Consider the following 20,000-nt stretch of genomic DNA (forward strand, 5'->3'; position numbering starts at 1 on the left):
ACTATAACTGAGCCCCTCATCATAATGGAGGCCTGCCAGATATTCCAGAACAGACGGGATGTTCATATCTCTGTAGGTGATGCTGTTTTTGTGACAATACATCTCCCACTTCCTGATATAGACCAGATACTGTTTTTTGGTGGACTGTCTGTGGCCCGCCGAAATCATGTTCACTGTTCGGTCCGTCAGTCCCAGCTGTAGTAGTGGTATTTTTAAACTCTACAAATTAATAAATTCAAATAGTTATGGCATGGGTGGCTATCCCTTGTTACGGGATGAACCAATAAGTCTGGTCTATTCGGGATGGTGATACATGGTTCTAATACCATGTTCAGTATCACTGGGAACCATGGTTGAGTAGGCCAATCGGGTACTACCAAAATACCAGACGCAGAGTCTTGCTGTATTTTCCTTAATACCCGACTGATGAGGCAGAAAGGAGGGAATGCATAAATTAACAAATCCCCCCCCCCCCCCCAATGCAGCGAAAATGTACCCTTTGTACCATGTTTCATTATGTTCTGTCTCTATTTGCTTCAGTTATACAGTTGACATCCTCGTAAGAGTCACTGTCACTAGTCTGCTCTGTAACTGCATGCACTTTCTTAGTTTTCCTACTGCTCTCTTGTCTCAATCTGCACTGAGCTGCAAAATGATTTTCCTTTCCACACTTCTTACACTTTTTTCCAAAAGCTGGGCATTTTTTCTTATTCCTCTCGTGTGTTCTACCACAAAACTTGCACAGTATCTCATTGTCTTTTTGTCTCTCTTCTGCCTGTTTCAGTGCATGTACCTCCTCCACTGTCTGTCCTTGCAGTGTTCTGCTATTCCCCCTTCCTTTTCCCCCTCTACACTCTCGACTGCAAACCCACCCACGAGGCCAACACCATATTTAAGTTTGCAGATGACACCATCGTGGTAGGCAGGATCACGAGTAACAACGAGGCCGCCTACAGGACAGAGGTAGAGAACCTGGTGAGCTGGAGCCGTGAGAACAACCTGATCCTCAACGCAGCAAAAACAAAGGAGATGATCCTGGACTTCAGGAGGAGACCGAAGACCTTCGTCCATCAGCCCATCACCATTAACGGCGAGATAGTGGAGGCTGTGCAGAACATCAGGTACCTCGGGGTCAACATCAGCCACGACCTGACCTGGACCGTCAACATCACGGCGACGGCCAAGAAAGGACTTCAAAGGCTTCACTTCCTGAGGTGCTTGAAGAGGGCACGTCTCCCACAACAGCTGCTGGTGAGCTTCTACAGGTCAGCCATCGAGTCAGTTCTTACATACTGCATCACAGTATGGTACTCTGGCTGCACCGCAGAGAACAGGAAAGCTCTCCAACGCGTCATTAAGACTGCTGAGAGGATCACTGGCACCCAGCTCCCCAGTCTGGAGGACATCTACCGGACCCGCTGCATCCTGAGGGTCAAGGGCATTATTAAAGACAGCACACACCCTGGACACTGTCTCTTCACCCTCCTGCCCTCAGGAAGACGATACAGGACACTGAGCGCCCGCACGACAAGACTGAAAAACAGCTTCTACCATAGAGCTGTGACACTACTGAACTCTATCCCCCTCCCACACTGATCCCCCCCCTCTCTCTCACACACCCGCCAATACTCCTGTATGTTTATGCTTATAGTCAAATTTTTTAATAGTTTTTTTTTTTTTTTTTTTAATTGTATTTTTATACTTATATTCCTGTGCAGCTGGAGGACTGCTCCAACAGAATTTCGTTGTCTTGTACAATGACAATAAAGATTAAATCTAAATCTTAAATCTAAATGCACCTGTCACTGCTTCCCCAGGGTCTGGTTCCCACGAAACATAGTTTGATAACTGGTGATTAAGCCTGGATGCGAATAGATCGATATCTGGTGTTCCATATCGTGCTGTAATATCAGCAAATACTTTTTATTCAACATCCATTCGGTGTTTTCATTAAATTTGCGTGACCTGGTGTCTGCCACTAAACTTAGTTTACCTGGTAGGTAAGTAGCTGATATCCAAATATCTCTCTGGATACACCACTGCCAAATTGTATTAGCCAGATTGTCACATGATGTCGATTTGTTTCCACCCATGTGGTTGATATATGCTACCACGGTGGTATTGTCAATCTGTAGTCTAACATGCTGGTGATATGACCCAGTACAATATGACTTTAGGCCATAGAATGCACCCAACATTTCCAGGTAGTTTATGCCCAGTGTTAGTAATAATGATGCCTCCTGAGCAGTCCATCTACCTCCACAGCTGGAGATGGAATTGGTGGCACCCCAACCAAGTGCACGGGCATCAGTTTGTAGCACCATAGAATGATTGGATTGAAACAAAGCCAAATGTTATCTATCCACCATTTTAGTTCCATTATAGCTTTGATTGGTAGCTTCATTGGTCTGTCAAAATGACCAGCATTGATTTTGAGTGCTTGTATTTTTGCTCTCTGTAAATTTTGGTAATGTAAAGGTCCAAATTGTGTGGCTGGAAAAGCAGCCACCATTTTGCCAATTACTTTTGCTACCAACCTGATGGACAGTTACTGATGTCAATTAGGTTATTGCAAGCCTCTATTAAGTCTATAGCCTTTCCCTTTGGCAAAGTCACCGACATATGAACTGAGTCAATGGTGAACCCCAAATAGTCCATAGTAGTGGAAGACGTTAATTTAGATTTAACTGGATGGATAATAAACCCCAGTTTTTCAAATAACTGTTTTGTGGCTGTTACAGTTTGTTTGGCCAATTCCAAAGTTTTGCCCACAATAAGTATGTCATCTAGATATACCATGACCATGTGTTTTCGTTTCCGTAGAAAAGCTAGGGCTGGTTTCAAAATTTTAGTGAACTGCCTGGAGGCTGATGTTAACACATTTGGCAGCGCTCTATACTGCCACGGCTGTCCCATCCAGTTGAATTTTAAGTAACATCTGTGGTCATTAAGATCATTTAACCAGTAGTTTTCCACGCGTTCCTAAAAACTAAGTGTAACCGTAGATCATTCATGCTGCATATTTCACACTAGAAATATAATGCCTATCAAATGGTTCAAAGTTATAATTTTGTACACAAGCCTTCCTCCATCCCCTAACCGGAAACAGAATACATCAGACAACAGGGTTCTAATGTGGGAATGATGGCAAATTATTGGGAGTCAATGATTGCAATCAGTGAGTTCCTTCGCCGAGCTCCGGTCACCATCTCCAAATAAAGGGTTATCTGATAACATTGTAAGCAATAACCAGCTTCAAGTTTTATACCATCCCGGTTAGTAAATTATATTAATGGGAAGCGGACGTTTATAGAATGAATAATGAATCCCAGATATATACATACACATTGGTTTCTCCAAAACTATTCATAAACGGTAGTTTGTTAGCAGCTGTGCCTACGTGGCCATGATTGTGGATACAATTGTTGAGGATGGATGATCACCTCAACGTAAAAACAGCTCATAGGAAATTAATATCCCAAATATTAATATTCGTATTATTTTGGTAAATAATAAATAAAATACAATGTTCTATATTAGAATATATTGTGAACGTCTTCACGTTCTGCTTTGCGTAGATTACGCCGACAACGTTCCTCTTGAGGACTATGAGGAAGACAGGGACAACATCTGGACAACCGCTTCCACATTCATTATCCTGTTCTTCCTGAGCATTTCCTACGATGCTGCCGTAACTCTGGTGAAGGTGAGTTCATTCCACTTTCTTTTCCACCTGTTTGAAGAGTATGGCAAAATATCGATTGTGCTACTCTTTGGATGTCCTAGCATGTTAGTCACAGACTGCTAATACACTTTCATATTCTCTCCCTCTCTTTACAGGTCAAGTGACGATTGAATGTTGAAAACCGCGTATTTATCTGACCGGTCTATGGACGTCGTTGTAACCAAGGAAAATGTTCAAATTTGAAGCGGACAATATCATAAGCAATAGTTCATTCTGTCCATCTGACTTGTTTGATATTGCCTAGTTGCCTTTAGTATAGCGTTAATGTATCAAACTATTTTAATCGTAATTTGAATATCATGTGATCTCGGTAGACGTTTCTTTTTTTCTTTTTATCTTTTTTTCTATACATTCACTTTTTCTTTAGCATGGGTCATATGTGTGTCCTTCCGGTGTTGAATGCCGTTGTATAGAAAGTCAGGAACGCTGTTTGCGTGAGATCGTAAACTTCATGTTAAATTCAGACACACTATCTATGCCTGTCATTATTCTAAAAACTTCTACCGGGTCTCCCTTCAACCTCCGACGCGCCAAAGAAAACAATCCATGTTTGCCAACATCTTCTTTTCGCTAATAATTCTACCCCCTGCAGCATTCTAGTAAACCTCTTCTGCATCTTTTCCAAAGCCTCCACATTATTCCCTCGAAGGGACGACCTGGACCTCCACACTATACTCCAAGTGCGGCCTAACCAAAGGCCTGTAAATAAATGTAATGTAAATGCATGTGTAAATACATACCCAACAATCCAACGCATGCACACATTCCGCATATGAGCAAATATCTATTTATTCCTTTTTTGCTCAATTGTCCTTAATTCAGAGCTAACCTTTGACTCTCGAGCTACATGTTCAATGTACCTGGTCTCAGTGTGGAATTCAGTTGTTTTGACCACTTCGTGTTATGCTTTTAAAAACATCTCTGTAATATGTTTCTGTTAAATCACAAATAAAAGCGGAGCTACAAAAGCCTAACCTAGTTTGCTATGTTCATTTCTCGAAGGAACCAGCACCTTGCTCTAAATGTGCTCTCGTATTTCTTCTTGTTCCACCATTTCTGGAATTAGCTGGGATGGCATGACTCCAATGGATAGTAAATGAGTTCAGATCGATTTGCCTGGTATCCATCTTGGGTATGCTTTCACTTAGACATTGGTTGGACCTTTGATAGCGGGTGAGTGAGTTAGTATCGACCCCCAAAATAAGAATAGGCCACACGGAGCCACAAAGCCACTCATCCCACTAGTTGGGTATCCTGGACTACTCTCGGCTGATTGCATTTGGCCCATTCAGCGCACTATCAGGGTAACCGCGACTAAAGTGATTGGGCCCAGAGTACATTGAATAGAGATTGGGCCTACTTTCTGTGGCATCATGCAACACCAACACTGAATGGGCCTTGTGTTTTCGGACCTTACGTCGTTTGAATACTGAGTGGGCCTGTCGTCATGGGCCCCAGTATCGGGCCTGTGTTTCCCTCCAGTTACCACCTTAGGAGACAGATGTTAGTTAGATGTTTTGCCACAAAAGTGGAAGGAAGTGGAAGCAGTAATATGGCGTGGAAAGGCTTCTTCTGCACCGGGACTGAATGGAGTCCCTTACCGGGTACATAAAAGTGCACCTGATGTGCTTAGATTCTCGCAGAGGCTCTGTCCAATAGTTTGGTAGAAGCAGGTCATACCAAGGGTTTGGCGTAGAGCAGGGGGAATGTTCATTCCCTAGAAGAAAGAGTCTCCAGAGTTAAATCAGTTTAGGCTGTTTGTCTCTTAAATGTAGAAGGCAAGATTTTCTTTAGCATAGTGGCACAGAGGCTAGCAAGTTATATAGAAAGGAACAGGTTAATTGGTACCACAGTGCAGAAAGCAGGTATACCAGGGTTCACAGGTTACTTACATTAGTAAAATATAAAAACATAGAAAATAGGTGCAGGCGGAGGTCGTTTGGCCTATCGAGAACAAACCGTCATTCAATGTGATCGTCCAAAATCATTTCCCCGTTCTTCCTTTCTCCCCATATCCCTTGATTCCGTTAGCCCCAAGCGCTATATCTAGCTCTCTCTTGAAAACATCCAGTGAATTGGCCTCCACTGCCTTCTGAGGCAGAGAATTCCACAAATTCACAACTCTCTTGCTAAAAAAAAAGTTTTTCCTCATCTCAGTACTAAATGGCCTAATCCTTATTCTTAAACCGTGACCCATAGGTCTGAACCCCCAATATCAGGAACATTTTTCCTGCATCCAGCCTGTCCAAACCCTTAAGAATTATATATCTTTCCATAAGATCTCCTCTCATCCATCTTAATCCCTTCATTTAAGCCCAGTCGATCCATTCTTTCATCATATGTCAGTCCAGACATCCCGGGAATTAACCCTGTGAACCTACGCTGTGCTCATTCATTGACACGAATGTCCTTCCGCAAATTAGGAGACCAAAATTGCACCGGAATCTCAGGTGTGTTCTCACCCTGTACAGCCCACTACCAATGTCAGGCTAACTGGTCTATAATTCCCTGTTTTCTCTTTCCCCTCTTTCTTAAAAGGTGGGGTTACATTAGGTACCCTTCAGTTCACAAGAACTAATCAAATGTCTATAGAACATTGGAAAATGATTACCAATACATCCGCGATTTCGAGGGCCACCTCCTTGTGTTGTTTCGGATGCAGACCATCAGGCCCTGCGGATTTACATGTCTTCTGTCCCAACAGTTTACCTAACAACATTTCCTGAATCATGTGGATTCCCTTCACTTCCTCCCTCCCACTAGACCCTCGGTCCCCTTGTATTTCTGGAAGATTGTTTGTGTCTTCCTTAGTGAAGACAGAACCAAAGTATTTGTTTAACTGGTCTGCCAATTTCTTGTTTCCCAGTATAAATTAACCTGTTTCTGACTGTAATGGGGCCTATATTTGTCTTCACTAATATTTCCCCCGCAAGTTTCCTTTCATGCTCTATTTACCCCACTTAATTCATTCCTTTGTCCTCCTCTGTTAAATTTTAAATTTCTCCCAGTCCACCGGTTTGTTGCTTTATCTGGCCAATTTATATGCTTGGATTTAATATTCCCTAATTTCCATCATTTCCCACGGTTTTATTTTTACACCTGACAGGGGTGAACAATTGGTGCAATTCATCCATACGATCTTTAAATGTTTGCTATTGCATATCTATCGTCAAGCCTTTAAGTATCATTTGCCAGTTTATCCTAGCCAATTCCCGTATCATACCATCAAAAGCCAATACACGTCTCATACAGTCAAAACATGATTCAGTTTGAACACAGTTATGAATAGTTATGGCACTAGATTCAGACTGCCAAGCTCAAGAGAAGAGGTTTGCATGGCCTTTCTACCAAGAAGAGTTGAGTATAGGAACAAAGAGGTCCTTCTGCAGTTGTACAGGGCCCTAGTCAGACCACACTTGGAGTATTGTGTACAGTTGTGGTCCCCTAATTTGAGGAAGGACATTCTTGCTATTCAGAGAATGCAGCGTTATGGGGGAGTGCAACGCTAATGTTATCCCACTTTTCAAGAAAGGAGCAAGAGAGAAAGCGGGGAATTACAGACCAGTTAGCCTGACTTTGGTTGTGGGAAAAATGCTGGCGTCAATGATTAAAGAGGTAATAATGGGGCATTTGGATAGCAGTAAAAGGATTAGTCCAAGTCAAAGGTACACAAAGTTATTAGTCCAAGTCAATATGGATATATGAAAGGGAAATCATGCTTGACTAATCGTCTGGAATTTTTTGAGGATGTGACAAGTAAAATGGATGAAGGGGTGCCAGTGGATGTAGGGTATCTAGACTTTCAGAAAGCCTTTGATAAGGTCCCGCACGGGAGACTGGTGACTAAAATTAGAGCACCTGGCATTGGGGGTAGGGTGTTGACATGGATAGAAAATTGGTTGGCAGACCGGAAGCAAAGAGTAGGAGTGAACGGGTCCTTTTCAGAATGACAGGCAGTGGCGAGTGGAGTGCCGCAAGGCTCGGTGTTGGGGCCGCAGCTGTTTACCATATATATTAATGATTTGGAAGAGGGAATTAGGAGCATCACTAGCAAATTTGCAGATGACACAAAGCTGGGTGGCAGTGTGAACTGTGAAGTGGATGTTAGGAGGTTGCAAGGTGACCTGGACAGGTTGAGTGAGTGGGCAGATGCGTGGCAGATGCAGTATAATATAGATAAATGTGAGGTTATCCACTTCGGCGGGAAGAACAAGGGGGCAGATTATTATCTCAATGGGGTTAGGTTAGGTAAGGGGGAGGTGAAGCGAGACCTGGGCGTCCTTGTACACCGATCACTGAAAGTTGGCGTGCAGGTACAGCAGGCAGTGAAGAAAGCTAATGGAATGTTGGCCTTCATAACAAGAGGATTTCAGTATAGGTTCTTCTGCAGTTGTATAGGGCTCTGGTGAGACAACATCTGGAGTATTGTGTGCAGTTTTGGTCTCCTAATTTGAGGAAGGACATCCTTGTGATTGAAGCAGTGCAGCGTAGGTTCACGAGATTGATCCCTGGGATGGTGGGACTGTCATATGAGGAAAGATTGAAAAGACTAGGCTAGTATTCACTGGAGTTTAGAAGGATGAGGGGTGGATCCTATAGAAACATATAAAATTATAAAAGGACTGGCCAAGCTAGATGCAGGAAAAATGTTCCCAATGTTGGGTGAGTCCAGAACCAGGGGCCACACAGTCTTAGAATAAAGATAGAATTTAGATAGATAGAATTTATTTGCCACACAACCAGGGTCGGTGGAATTTGGGTTGTCTGCAGCAGTACAATAATAAAGAACACACAACCACAATTAAAATGTAACACAGACATCCACCACAGCATTCATCACTGTGGTGGAAGGCACAACATTTGTCCAGTCCTCCTCCATTTCCCCCCCGTGGACAGGACCAGAGTCCAGAATCAGTCCAGGATCGGCTCTTCCTCACCGGAGACCGCGGCTTTAAGTTGGTGTAGGCCGCAGGCCGGCGGTCGAGATTTAAAGTCTCCGCCGCAGCCAGAAACACCGTAGACTGCAGGGCCGGTGGTCGAAGCTCCCCTCCAGGGGTGATGTTAAGTTCACGCCGGGCCCGCGGTAGAAGTTGGCCGCGGGCCGGCAGTGGTGGCTTCTTCTTCCCCCCCCCCCCCCCCCCCCCGGGTCCCCCACGAGGGATCCCGGGCTATAGACGCCACACCAGCTGGAGCTCTGCAGACCGCGGCTTCAGGCTACCGGCTGCCGCAGGCTTGCAAAACCGAGTGCTCCCCTCCGGTGAGCCCCAGCGAGGGCTCACCCGCTCCACACCGAGAGTCCACACTGCGCCCGCCGCTAAAGTCCCGGGCGCGTCTCTGTGGAAAGGCCACGCCAATCCTTGATGTTAGGCCACGGGGGAGGCGACCTGGAAAAAGTCGCCTCCCCCGTGGCCTAACATCAAGTGGTTTCTCCCTTACCCCCCCACACCCCACACCCCACACACCACCCCCACACACCACCCCCACACACAACCCCACCCCCACACACCACCCCCACACACCACCCCCACACACCACCCCACCCCCACACACCACCCCCACACACCCCCCCCCACACACCACCCCCACACACCCCACACCCACCCACACACCCCCCACACGCAACGCCCCTACACACCCTCCCCCACTACCACCCACCCATCCCCCACACACCCCCCCACCCCACCACACCTAAAAAAACCCAACCCACACACCCCCCCCACACACCACCCCCACACACCACCCCCACACACCACCCCCACACACCACCCCCACACACCACCCCTCACACCACCCCTCACACAAACCACCCCCCACACCACCCCCCCACATCACCACCCCCACACTACCCACCCCCACACACCACCCCACCACCCCCCCACATCACCACTCCCACACACCAACCCCCCACACCACCCCCACACACACACCCCCACCACCACCTCCCCACACAGCCCCCAGCAACAGTCCACCCCACACACCACACTCCCCCATCTCCCCCACACACCACCGCCCACACCCACCCCCCACACCCACCTCTTGCCCCACATGACACCACCCCCCACACACCACCCCCCCCACACCACCCCCCCACCCTACCACCCCCAGCCCACCACCCCCCACACACCACCCCCACACATCCACCCCCACACACCTCACCCACCCCACCCCACATACCACACCCCTCCTCACCCCCCACACATCCACCCCACACCAGCCACCCTCCACACCCCTCAACACACCCCACCCCCCACACACCCCTCCCCAGCCACCCCCCCACACACCCTACCCCCACCCACGCCCCACCCCCCACACCACCCCGCACTTCACCACCCCCCACTACCACCCCCCACACCACCACCCCACACCACCCCTCCACACCACCCTCCCACACCACCCACCTCCCCCACCACCCCCCCACACCACCCCCACACACCACTCCCCACACACCACCCCCACACACAACCCACCCCACCCCACCCCCACACCACACTACCCCCACACCCACACCACACCTACACACCACACCCACACACCACCCCCACACCACACCCACACACCACACACACCACCACACACCACCACCACACACCACCCCCACACACCACCACCCCACACCACACACCACCCCCACGCACCACCACCCCCAACCACCACCCCCCCACACCACCCCCACACACCACCCCCACACCACCCCCACACACCCCCCCCCCACACCCACCCCCCACACCCCCCCCCCACACCACCCCCACACACCACCCCCACACCACCCCCACACACCACCCCCACACACCACCCCCCCACACACCACCCCCACACCACCCCCACACAAAACACACCGAGAAACATCAAACACATACTTTAAAACATACTAAAAAATAAAAAAAAGTTGAAAAAACTAACGCGCTGCTGACATGGCTGCTGCCAGAGCAGCGCCCCCTACGATGGGGGAGGTCATTTAAGACTGAGGTGAGAAAAAACTTTTTCACCCAGAGAGTTGTGAATTTATGGAATTCCCTGCCACAGAGGGCAGTGGAGGCCAAGTCACTGGATGGATTTAAGAGAGAGTTAGATAGAGCTCTAGGGGCTAGTGTAGTCAAGGGATATGGGGAGAAGGCAGGCACGGGTTATTGATAGGGGACGATCAGCCATGATCACAATGAAGGGCTGGCTCGAAGGGCCGAATGGCCTCCTCCTGCACCTATTTTCTATGTTTCTATGTTTCTATGTTTCTATAGCACCTGGTCGCGGGAGGGGGGGGGTGGTCTTCCTCGCCACCACATCGTTCTGTGCATCAAACCGGGCGTAGAACACGTTCAGCGCATCAGGCAGAGATACATCGCTGTCACAGGCTGGTGTTGATGTCCTGAAGTTGGTGATGGCTTGGATGCCTTGCCACAGCCTCCGTGTGTCCCTGCTGTCACTGAAGTGGCCGTGGATTTTCCTTGCATGCGCTCGCTTTGCTTCCCTGATGGCCAGGGACAGTTTGGCCCTCGCTGTTCTCAGGGCCTCCTTATCGCCTGCTCTGAAGGCCAAGTCTCGGGCTCTCAGCAGCGCACGTACCTCTGCAGTCATCCATGGTTTACGGTTGGGGACGTGTGGTGATGAGCTTGGTGACAGTAATATCATCAATGTACTTACTGATGTAACCGGTCACTGATGCCGTGTGTACTCCTCCAAGCCAGTGGTGCCGCCAGTGGTTGCTGCCTCCCTAAACATGTGCCAATCAATGCAGTCCTGGAGAGCAGAGATGGCTCCTGCTGGCCAGGTCTTCACCTGTTTCTTAGCTGGTCTGGAGCATCTGACAAGCAGTCTGTATGCTGGGATCAGCATTACAGAGATGTGGTCTGAGTATCCGAGGTCGAGGCGTGACTCCACCCTGTACGCGCCGGGCATATTGGTGTAAAAAAGATCTAGCACATTCTCCCCTCTCGTTGCAAAGTCCACATGTTGGTAACATTTAGGAGGCACAGTTTTGAGATTCACACGGTTGAAATCTCCTGCGACGATAAACAGTCCTTCTGGGTGTGTGTTTTGTAGATTGTATAAACCTCCGTACAGTACAGTACAGCTAGTGTTTCCTTAGCATTAGCACTGGGGGGGATGTGAACAGCAACAATGAGCACTGTGGTAAACTCCCGTGACAAATAAAAAGGTCTCCATCTCACAATCGCGTACTCCACCAGCGATGAACAGAACTTGGAGACTAAGAGTTGTTGCACCAGTCAGTGTTGATGTAAACACACAGGCCATCGCCTCGCGTCTTACCGCACAGTGATGGGTCTCTGTCGGCTCGGTGCGAGACTAGCCCAGTTAGCTGAATAGCCACGTCCGGGACTCGATCGTTGAGCCATGTCTCTGTAAAAACACAGACACAGCAGTCCCTAGTCTCTCGCTGTGTACTCCTCTGTAGTTGGATGATGTCCAGTTTGTTTTCCAGGGAGCGGATGTTGGAGAGTAGGATAGATGGGAGAGCTGGCCGGCCAGCTAGCATTATCTCTCAGCCTAGCACGGACACCCTCTCTCTTGCCCCGTTTCTGCCTCCTCTCACACCGCTTTCAGCACCTCCTCCCCCGGCCTTTGTCAGTAGGTGGGCTCGGGGGTTTTCGTAACAAGCCGAGGGCCTGTAGTTGGGTTAATAGTCTCTCCTGTGGTATCGCTGCTGGGCTGTGTTTAATTTCCAGCAATGAACTTGGGTGGTATACTTGTACTCCAACAGTTCCCAGGTCAGTGTGATGCAGGTTGGTGACTTCTTGAACACGGTTATCATCACGAATAAGACACAAATTAGCACCGCTTTGCTCTGGAGGGGCCACAGCGACCTGTCGCGCCGCTGCCATCTTTTTAAAATTTTTTTAATTAAAAAAAAAAATTGTAATAGGACCTGCCTCAACTATCTTCTCTGTTGGCCCATTCCACACACCCGCCTCCCAAGTTGCCCCTCCAGTTTCTGTTAAATGTTTCCCCTCTCACCTTCAACCTGCATCCTCGGATTCTTCATTTTCCCTTGACCTGGGGGACTGCATTATCCTATCTATTCACACCTCTAAGACCAACCCTCATCCTCCTGCTCTCCAAGGAATAGTCTTTGCCTGCCCAACCTTGCCCTGAGCTCAGGCCCTTCGAATCCTTGGCGTTAAAAGTATTGCTGTGAGATTAAGGGTGTGATGAAGATGGTGGGAGATTTTGAATCATTAGTGGTGTATTAATTTGAATTGTCTGACTTTGTCAATCTGTCAGGACCTGAACTGTATGGAGATGGGATGCAGGTAAGGACCCTGTTTAGAACCACCTCTGGTTTCAGACCGATAAATGTTTGGAGGAGAAAGTATTTTCCTGATTATTCTTGGTTTAAAATACTAGAATTCACGGTGCTGGAATCTTGAGGGAGAAAAAAGCCTGCTGGAGGAAACCAGTGGGTCAGGTAACATCTGGAAGGAATCTTCTTGTAATAATCTTTCATGCTTTTTCTTATGATGTAAGTTAATTTATGTTTATACTTTTTATATTTATTTTCTGTATCTTTAGTTCTCTTTCTTATAAAATCTCTGTATAGGGCATTTTTTTTAATTGCAAGCATTTTGTAATCCCTTTGTAATCCATGGACATTTAGTATATTTTGATTTTCTATTATATTCTTTAATTGGACAATTTTTATCATATAATGACTTAAACATAGCAATAAATGTTTCATAAGCACTATCAATGTCACTTTTTTGGTATATTATATCCCAGTTTTGTACCAATAGATCCTTTTTTAGTGCATTGATAGCTTCCTCCGATCTCACTCGTCTATATTCTATTAATTTGTTTGGTTTGTTGTTCCTGTGGATATTATCATAAACTATAAAAACTGGCAGATGGTCACTTATATCATTAATTAATAATCCACTTACTATTTTATTTTCCACATCATTGTTGAATATATTGTCAATGAGTGTAGAACAATGGGAAGTAATTCTACTCGGTCTAGTGATTTTAGGAAATAGACTCATGCTGTACATTGTATTGATAAAATCTTCTGTAAGGTTGTGTTGATTAGGATTTAGTAGGTCAATATTGAAATCTCCACATAAAAACACTGATTTGCTACTTGTTATTGAAAACATACTCTCCATCCAGCCCCTGAAGTTTCAATACTTGTGCCCTATATATACAACTAATGATTACATTTTTATTTCCACCATTAATTATTTCTATAGTTATACATTCATGCAGATTGTCAACCACAGTTGTCATATTATCTACTACCTTATAATTCAGAGTTGTATCCACATATAGTGCTACCCCTCCTCCCCCCTTATTTTTTCTATTAATGTAATTGAAATCATATCCGTCCATCTCAATATCAATTCCTTTTTCCTGATTAATCCATGTTTCAGATATTGCGATAACATTGAATGGTTGTAAACATTTGTGTAAATACTCTTTAATACTATTGAAATTCGCATAGAGGCTCCTGCTATTAAAGTGGATAATCGATAATTTGCCTTTTGCATTAATGTTCTGATTATACTGATCATCTGTGTAGTAGCAGCAGATATTTTTGTCGTTAGAATTAAAGTAAAAATTATTGTCCGGGTCTATATCGTATTCCAAATCCTGTAAATTGTGATCGGTATATTCAAATGGTTGTAACTTCAGTTGTTTCTTTTTGCTTATTATTTTAATTACTTGACTGCCATTTCCAGATGTAAATGACTGAATTCCTTCAGTGTATGCCATAGTTGTGTGTGTAAATAAATTTCACCTCACAATCCCGTTTTATGATCATTGATATTTATCCAGGTCTGCAATATCTCTAATGACCAGCACTTTGGCTTCCTCTGATGTTCCATTTAATTTAATAAAGATTTTACAGTTTGCAGTCCAGGTATTTTGTATTTTTTTCTGTTTCTTAAGGTATCGTGCTTGTCGGGCTATGTCGGCATTTCATTTTGTTAGGTGTTCATTCATGAATACTTTTGTTCCCTTCAATAAAAATATTAACACCAATTATTGCCCTTATTTATGGGGTAAATGATATTACAGAACTTAAATTTGTTTCTGCAAATGTTCCAGATTCAATGACTGGTTTGTTATAAAGTCGTTGGAAAGATTCCTCCGTTGACCATCCTGCTGTCTTGAGGATTTGGTCCATAGGAACGTCCAACTTCATAACTGCCGATGTAGCTGCAGCCCTGGTGGAGTGAGAGTTAAAATGCCAGTGTCTACTCCAGCCTTTATTAGGACCTGTTTTAGCCATCTAGAGATGGTCTGGACTGTCACTGTTTTGAGTGGCTGTTTGTAGCTGATTAAAGTGACATATCTTCCCTCTGATGATCTTAGTATACTCCATATATAATAGTAAGTGTGTTACAATACAGAGACGACCATCTGTCGGGTAGGCCCTGAATTCTGTTTTTAGGCTTGCTGACCCCTGTCTGTTCTGTTTGACTATTTCATTGATGTGAAAAGTTAAATTTCCAGATCATGTTGTCCAAACTTTGTTTCTGTTGTGAGTGGACCCTTTGTGCCGTGACCAAGGCCATCACCATGGCTGTTTTCATAGTCAGTTTCTGTAGGGACAGAGCTGTAGCTGAAGACCAGTTTCTTAACATGGTCAGTACAATGCTCACATCCCATATTTGGGAGTACCTGGTTCTTGGGGAATTAATATTAAAATGCCCCTCATGAATTTGGTTACCAGGGTGTGTCCCAACAGAATGCCGCTCTGTTCCTTGTGAACAGGTATGTTGACAGAACACTTCTGGCGCCGTTGATGGCACGGGACGACAGATGGCACAATGGGCTAAGTGTTCGGCTGGCAACCGGAAGGTAGCCGGTTCGAATCCCGCTTGGAGTGCATACTGTCGTTGTGTCCTTGGGCCAGACACTTCACCCACCTTTGCCTGTGTGTGAATGTGTGTGAGTGATTGGTGGTGGTCGGAGGGGCCGTAGGAGCAGATTGGCAGCCACGCTTCCGTCAGTCTGCCCCAGGGCAGCTGTGGCTACAGAAGTAGCTTACCACCACCGAGTGTGACTGAGGAGTGAATGAATAATGCGATGTAAAGCGCCTTGAGTATTAGAAAGGCGCTATATAAATCCCATCCATTACTATGACTGAGCCTCTCATCGTAATGGAGGCTTGCCAGGAATTCCAGAACAGACAGGATGTTCATAGATCTGTGGGTGATGTTTGTTGTTGTGACAGTACTTGCCATTTCTTGATGACACCAAGTACTGATTTTTTGGGAGACTGTCTGTGGCCCGCTGAAATAATTCCACATTTGGTCCGTCAGTCCCAGGTGTAGAAGAGGTGCTTTCAACTCTATAAATTAATAGGTTTATATATAATTATGACATGGGTAACTCCCCTTGTAACGGGAAGAACCAGTAAATTAGGTCTATGATGGATGGTGATGCATGGTTCTAAAACCATGTCGTGTATCACCGGGACCCATGGTTGAGTAGGCCAATCAGGTACTATCAAAATACCCAACCTGTCCAAGTCACACTGTATTCTCATAGCATCCTCCTCACAGTTCACACTGCCACCCAGCTTTGTGTCATCTTCAAATTTGCTAATGATGCTTTGAATCCCTTCATCCAAATCATTGATGTATATTGTAAATAGCTGTGTTCCCAGCACCAAACCTTGCGGTACCCCACTAGTCACTGCCTGCCATTCTGAAATGGACCTGCTAATCCCTACTCTTTGTTTCCTGTCTGCCAACCACTTCTCTATCCATGTCAGCACTCTACCCCCAATACCATGTGCCCTAATTTTGCCCACTAATCTCCTATGTTGGACCTTATCAAATGCTTTCTGAAAGTCCAGGTACACTACATCCACTGGCTCTCCCTTGTCCATTTTCCTAGCTATATCTTCAAAAAATTCCAGAAGATTAGTCAAGCATGATTTCCCTTCGTAAATCCATGCTGACTCGGATAACTGTTACAGCTATCCAAATGTTCATCTCTCATCTTCTATAATTGACTCTAGCAACTTCCCCACCACCGATGTCAGGCTAACTGGTCTATAATTCCCAGTTTTCTCTCTCCCGCCTTTCTTAAAAAGTGGGATAACATTAGCTACCCTCCAATCCACAGGAACTGATCCTGAGTCTATAGAACATTGGAAAATTATCATCAATTCATCCACGATTTCTAGAGCCACTTCCTTAAGTGCCCTGGGATGCAGACCATCAGGCCCTGGGGATTTATCACCCTTCAGTCCCATCAGTCTATCCAACACCATTTCCTGCCTAATGTGGATTTCCTTCAGTTCCTCCGTCACCCCAGATCCTCTGGCCACTACGATATCAGGAACAACAGTGCTGGAGGAATTGGTGGGTCAGGCACCATCTGTGGAATAAATGGACACAATAGACAATAGGTGCAGGAGTAGGCCAATCGGCCCTCAAGCCAGCACCGCCATTCAATGTGATCATGGCTGATCATCCCCAATCAGTTCCCGTTCCTGCCTTCTCCCCATATCACCCGACCACTATCTTTAAGAACCCTATCAAGCTCTCTCTTAAAAACATCCATACAATCGGCCTCCATCGCCCACTGAGGCAGAGAATTCCACAGACTCACAACTCTCTGTGTGTGAAAAAGTGTTTCCTCATCTCCGTTCTAAATGGCTTCCCCTTTATGCTTAAACTGTGGCCCCTGGTTCTGGACTCCCCCAACATCAGGAACATGTTTCCTGCCTCTCGCTTGTCCAAACCTGTAATAATCTTATATGTTTCAATAAGATTTCCTGTTATCCTTCTAAATTCCAAAGTGCACAAGCCCAGCTGCTTCATTCTCTCAGCATATGACAGTCCCGCCACCCCGGGAATTAACACTGTAAACCTACGCTGCACTCCCTCAATAGCAAGAATGTCCTTCCTCAAATTAAGGGACCAAAACTGCACACAATACTCCAGGTGTGGTCTCAATAGGGCTCTGTACAACTGCAGAAGGACCTGTTTGCTCCTGTACTCAACTCCTCTTGTTTAAAGGCCAACTTGGCTTTCTTCACTGCCTGCTGTACCTGCATGCTTACTTTCATTGACTGATGAACAAGGACCCCCGGATCCCGTTGTACTTACCCTTTTCCCAACTTGTTAGCATTTAGATAATAATCTGCCTTCCTGTTTTTGCTACCAAAGTGGATGACCTCATATTTATCCCCATTTTACTTCGGGGTCACGTGAATGAATACGTGAAGACCTCGTCAGGCCGCATGCGCGTCATTACGTCTAACACATAGCGCTCTGACTGGCTGGTAGGCGCGTCGCTTCACCAGCGGTAAGTTTCAAAAGACCTCCAGGTAAGTTCTTGAACTTAGTCTGCGGTCGTTTTGTCTTCTGTCTTGTTACAGCAAGAACATCATGGATAAGGCGAGGGTGAAGTCTCGACGGGCTGCAGGGAGAACCGCTTCGGAAGGCCGTGGGAGTGCGGTCAGCGGGCGGCATTCCGTTTCACCATCGCGGTCGCTGACAGCACAGCCAGCGACTTCGGGCTCGGTGCCCATGGAAAGCACTGTGGCTACCCTGTGGGTTGGGAAGGCCAAGTGCATTAGGGAAGGCCAAGTCCAACAGGCCGGTTGACTCGGACGAGTCCGGCCGGGAGGGTTCGCCTGCTCCAGCAGGTAGCGTTGTTGGACGCCTTTCCCGAGTGGAGCATCTCATGGAGAAGATGCTCCAACATGATGTGCTCCTCGGTCGGGAGTCATATCACAGCTGGTGTCGGGGACCCGCAGCAGAGCCTGGTGCAGGGCTGCATTATGTCTCCCCATCTGAGGATGGGAGTGGAGACCACCAGTCCTGGGCAGACTTGCATTGCACTGCGAGGGGGAACGTTTGATACTGGACCCGCGAGAAGCGGAGGTACGAACCGTGGTCTTCAAGTTCGCAATGCCGTCGCTGGTTGGGGAGCCGCTGGACGAAGAGCTGGCGGCCAGCATTAATTACCTCGCTTGCCACCAGCTTCAAGAGCAGGTGATGATGGAGACAGCCATGGGGTACCACGCGCCCAGCAACTGCGCCTGTATATTGGCAGCCCACTTTTGGGTGCTGCTCCATATTCTGGGTCTCCTGCAGACCAGGTCTGTATTATCTTTCAGACATTTCTGGTGCTGCCTCCCTGTCAGGCCAGCCCTTTTTCTTCTTTGAGGTACATCAAGCTCTTGCATTGAGCTGTATATTGGCAGCCCACTTTTGGGTGCTGCTCCATATTCTGGGTCTCCTGTAGACCAACGACTGTATTGTCTTTCAGACATTTCTGGTGTTGCCTCCCTGTCAGGTCAGCCCATATATTCATCTTTATCATCAGGCATTTCGGTCGCTGGCTCAAATCTGGGCCAACGTTTCCCAGAACCTCTTCTGGGTGTTCCATGCGGTTGCTCTTTAAGCCCGCGTCTTTTATACTCCTTCTGGAGTTTGTTTTACCCATGAGGAATTCCAGTTTATAAATTCTATAGTTCAGACTCCTCAGAGTCTTCCAGGCCTGTTATTTCTTTATGGCCTTGCTCCCTATGGGAGTTTCAACGGGACTTTTCCTCTCCCGTGTAAAATAGTTATTTCTTTACAATCGACTTTTTTGTCGGGCGCCCGCTACTCTCAGGCACTTTGTCTTATTGAGTGCTTACTGTGGTGCGCTTACTAATCTTCCTCCCACCTTTCTCCATACATAAGACTTGCCCGTGTCTCTGCACGCAGTCTCCGAAGAAAAGCAGCCTGAAAGTAAAAGTAGAAAATACTTACGTCCAGGTTTTCCTTCACTCACCGCTTAGAGGTTCCACACCTCCTACCGCGGTCACAGCGCAATGCGTCTGACGAGATGACGCGCATGCGCCTGGACGGCCTTCTTCACATTGTCACTCATGTGACTCCGAAGTAAAATTCCTCTCTCTCCATTATAATCCAATCCACCTGCTGGGCAGAATTGTCTAGCAGGTGGATCATATTTTTGATATTTACTGCCCAGTAATAGTACATAAATTTAGGAAGTGTTAAACCACCCAATTCTTTAGGTTTGCTCAAGTGAGTTCTTTGTATTCTGTGGGATTTATAGTCCCATATAAATTTTTTAATGTCCGAGTCCAGTTAAAAAAAAAACATTTTTGGTAGATATATAGGGATTGATTGAAATTGGTATAGAATGTGTGGTAGAAAGATCATTTTTATAGCATTTATTCGACCTATTAAAGACATAGGAAGCGTTTTCCAGAATTTAATTAAAGTATTTAATTTCTTAAGTAAGGGACTATAATTAGCGTTATACA

General features: G+C 46.3%; 2 long non-coding RNA genes across 2 annotated transcripts in view; both read left to right on the forward strand.

The window, feature by feature from the left end:
- LOC116970538 overlaps positions 1–20,000 on the forward strand; it is a 23,916-nt gene that overhangs the window by 1,123 nt on the left and 2,793 nt on the right. The window contains exon 3 of the long non-coding RNA XR_004411174.1: positions 389–395. This is a non-coding gene — a long non-coding RNA (uncharacterized LOC116970538). The remainder of the gene's footprint in view (positions 1–388; positions 396–20,000) is intronic.
- On the forward strand, positions 3,186–4,358 carry LOC116970539. The gene is made up of 3 exons (XR_004411175.1): positions 3,186–3,275; positions 3,579–3,706; positions 3,841–4,358. It is a non-coding gene; the product is annotated as an uncharacterized LOC116970539 (long non-coding RNA).

Source organism: Amblyraja radiata, chromosome 2 (assembly GCF_010909765.2).
Source record: "Amblyraja radiata isolate CabotCenter1 chromosome 2, sAmbRad1.1.pri, whole genome shotgun sequence".
Taxonomy (NCBI): domain Eukaryota; kingdom Metazoa; phylum Chordata; class Chondrichthyes; order Rajiformes; family Rajidae; genus Amblyraja; species Amblyraja radiata.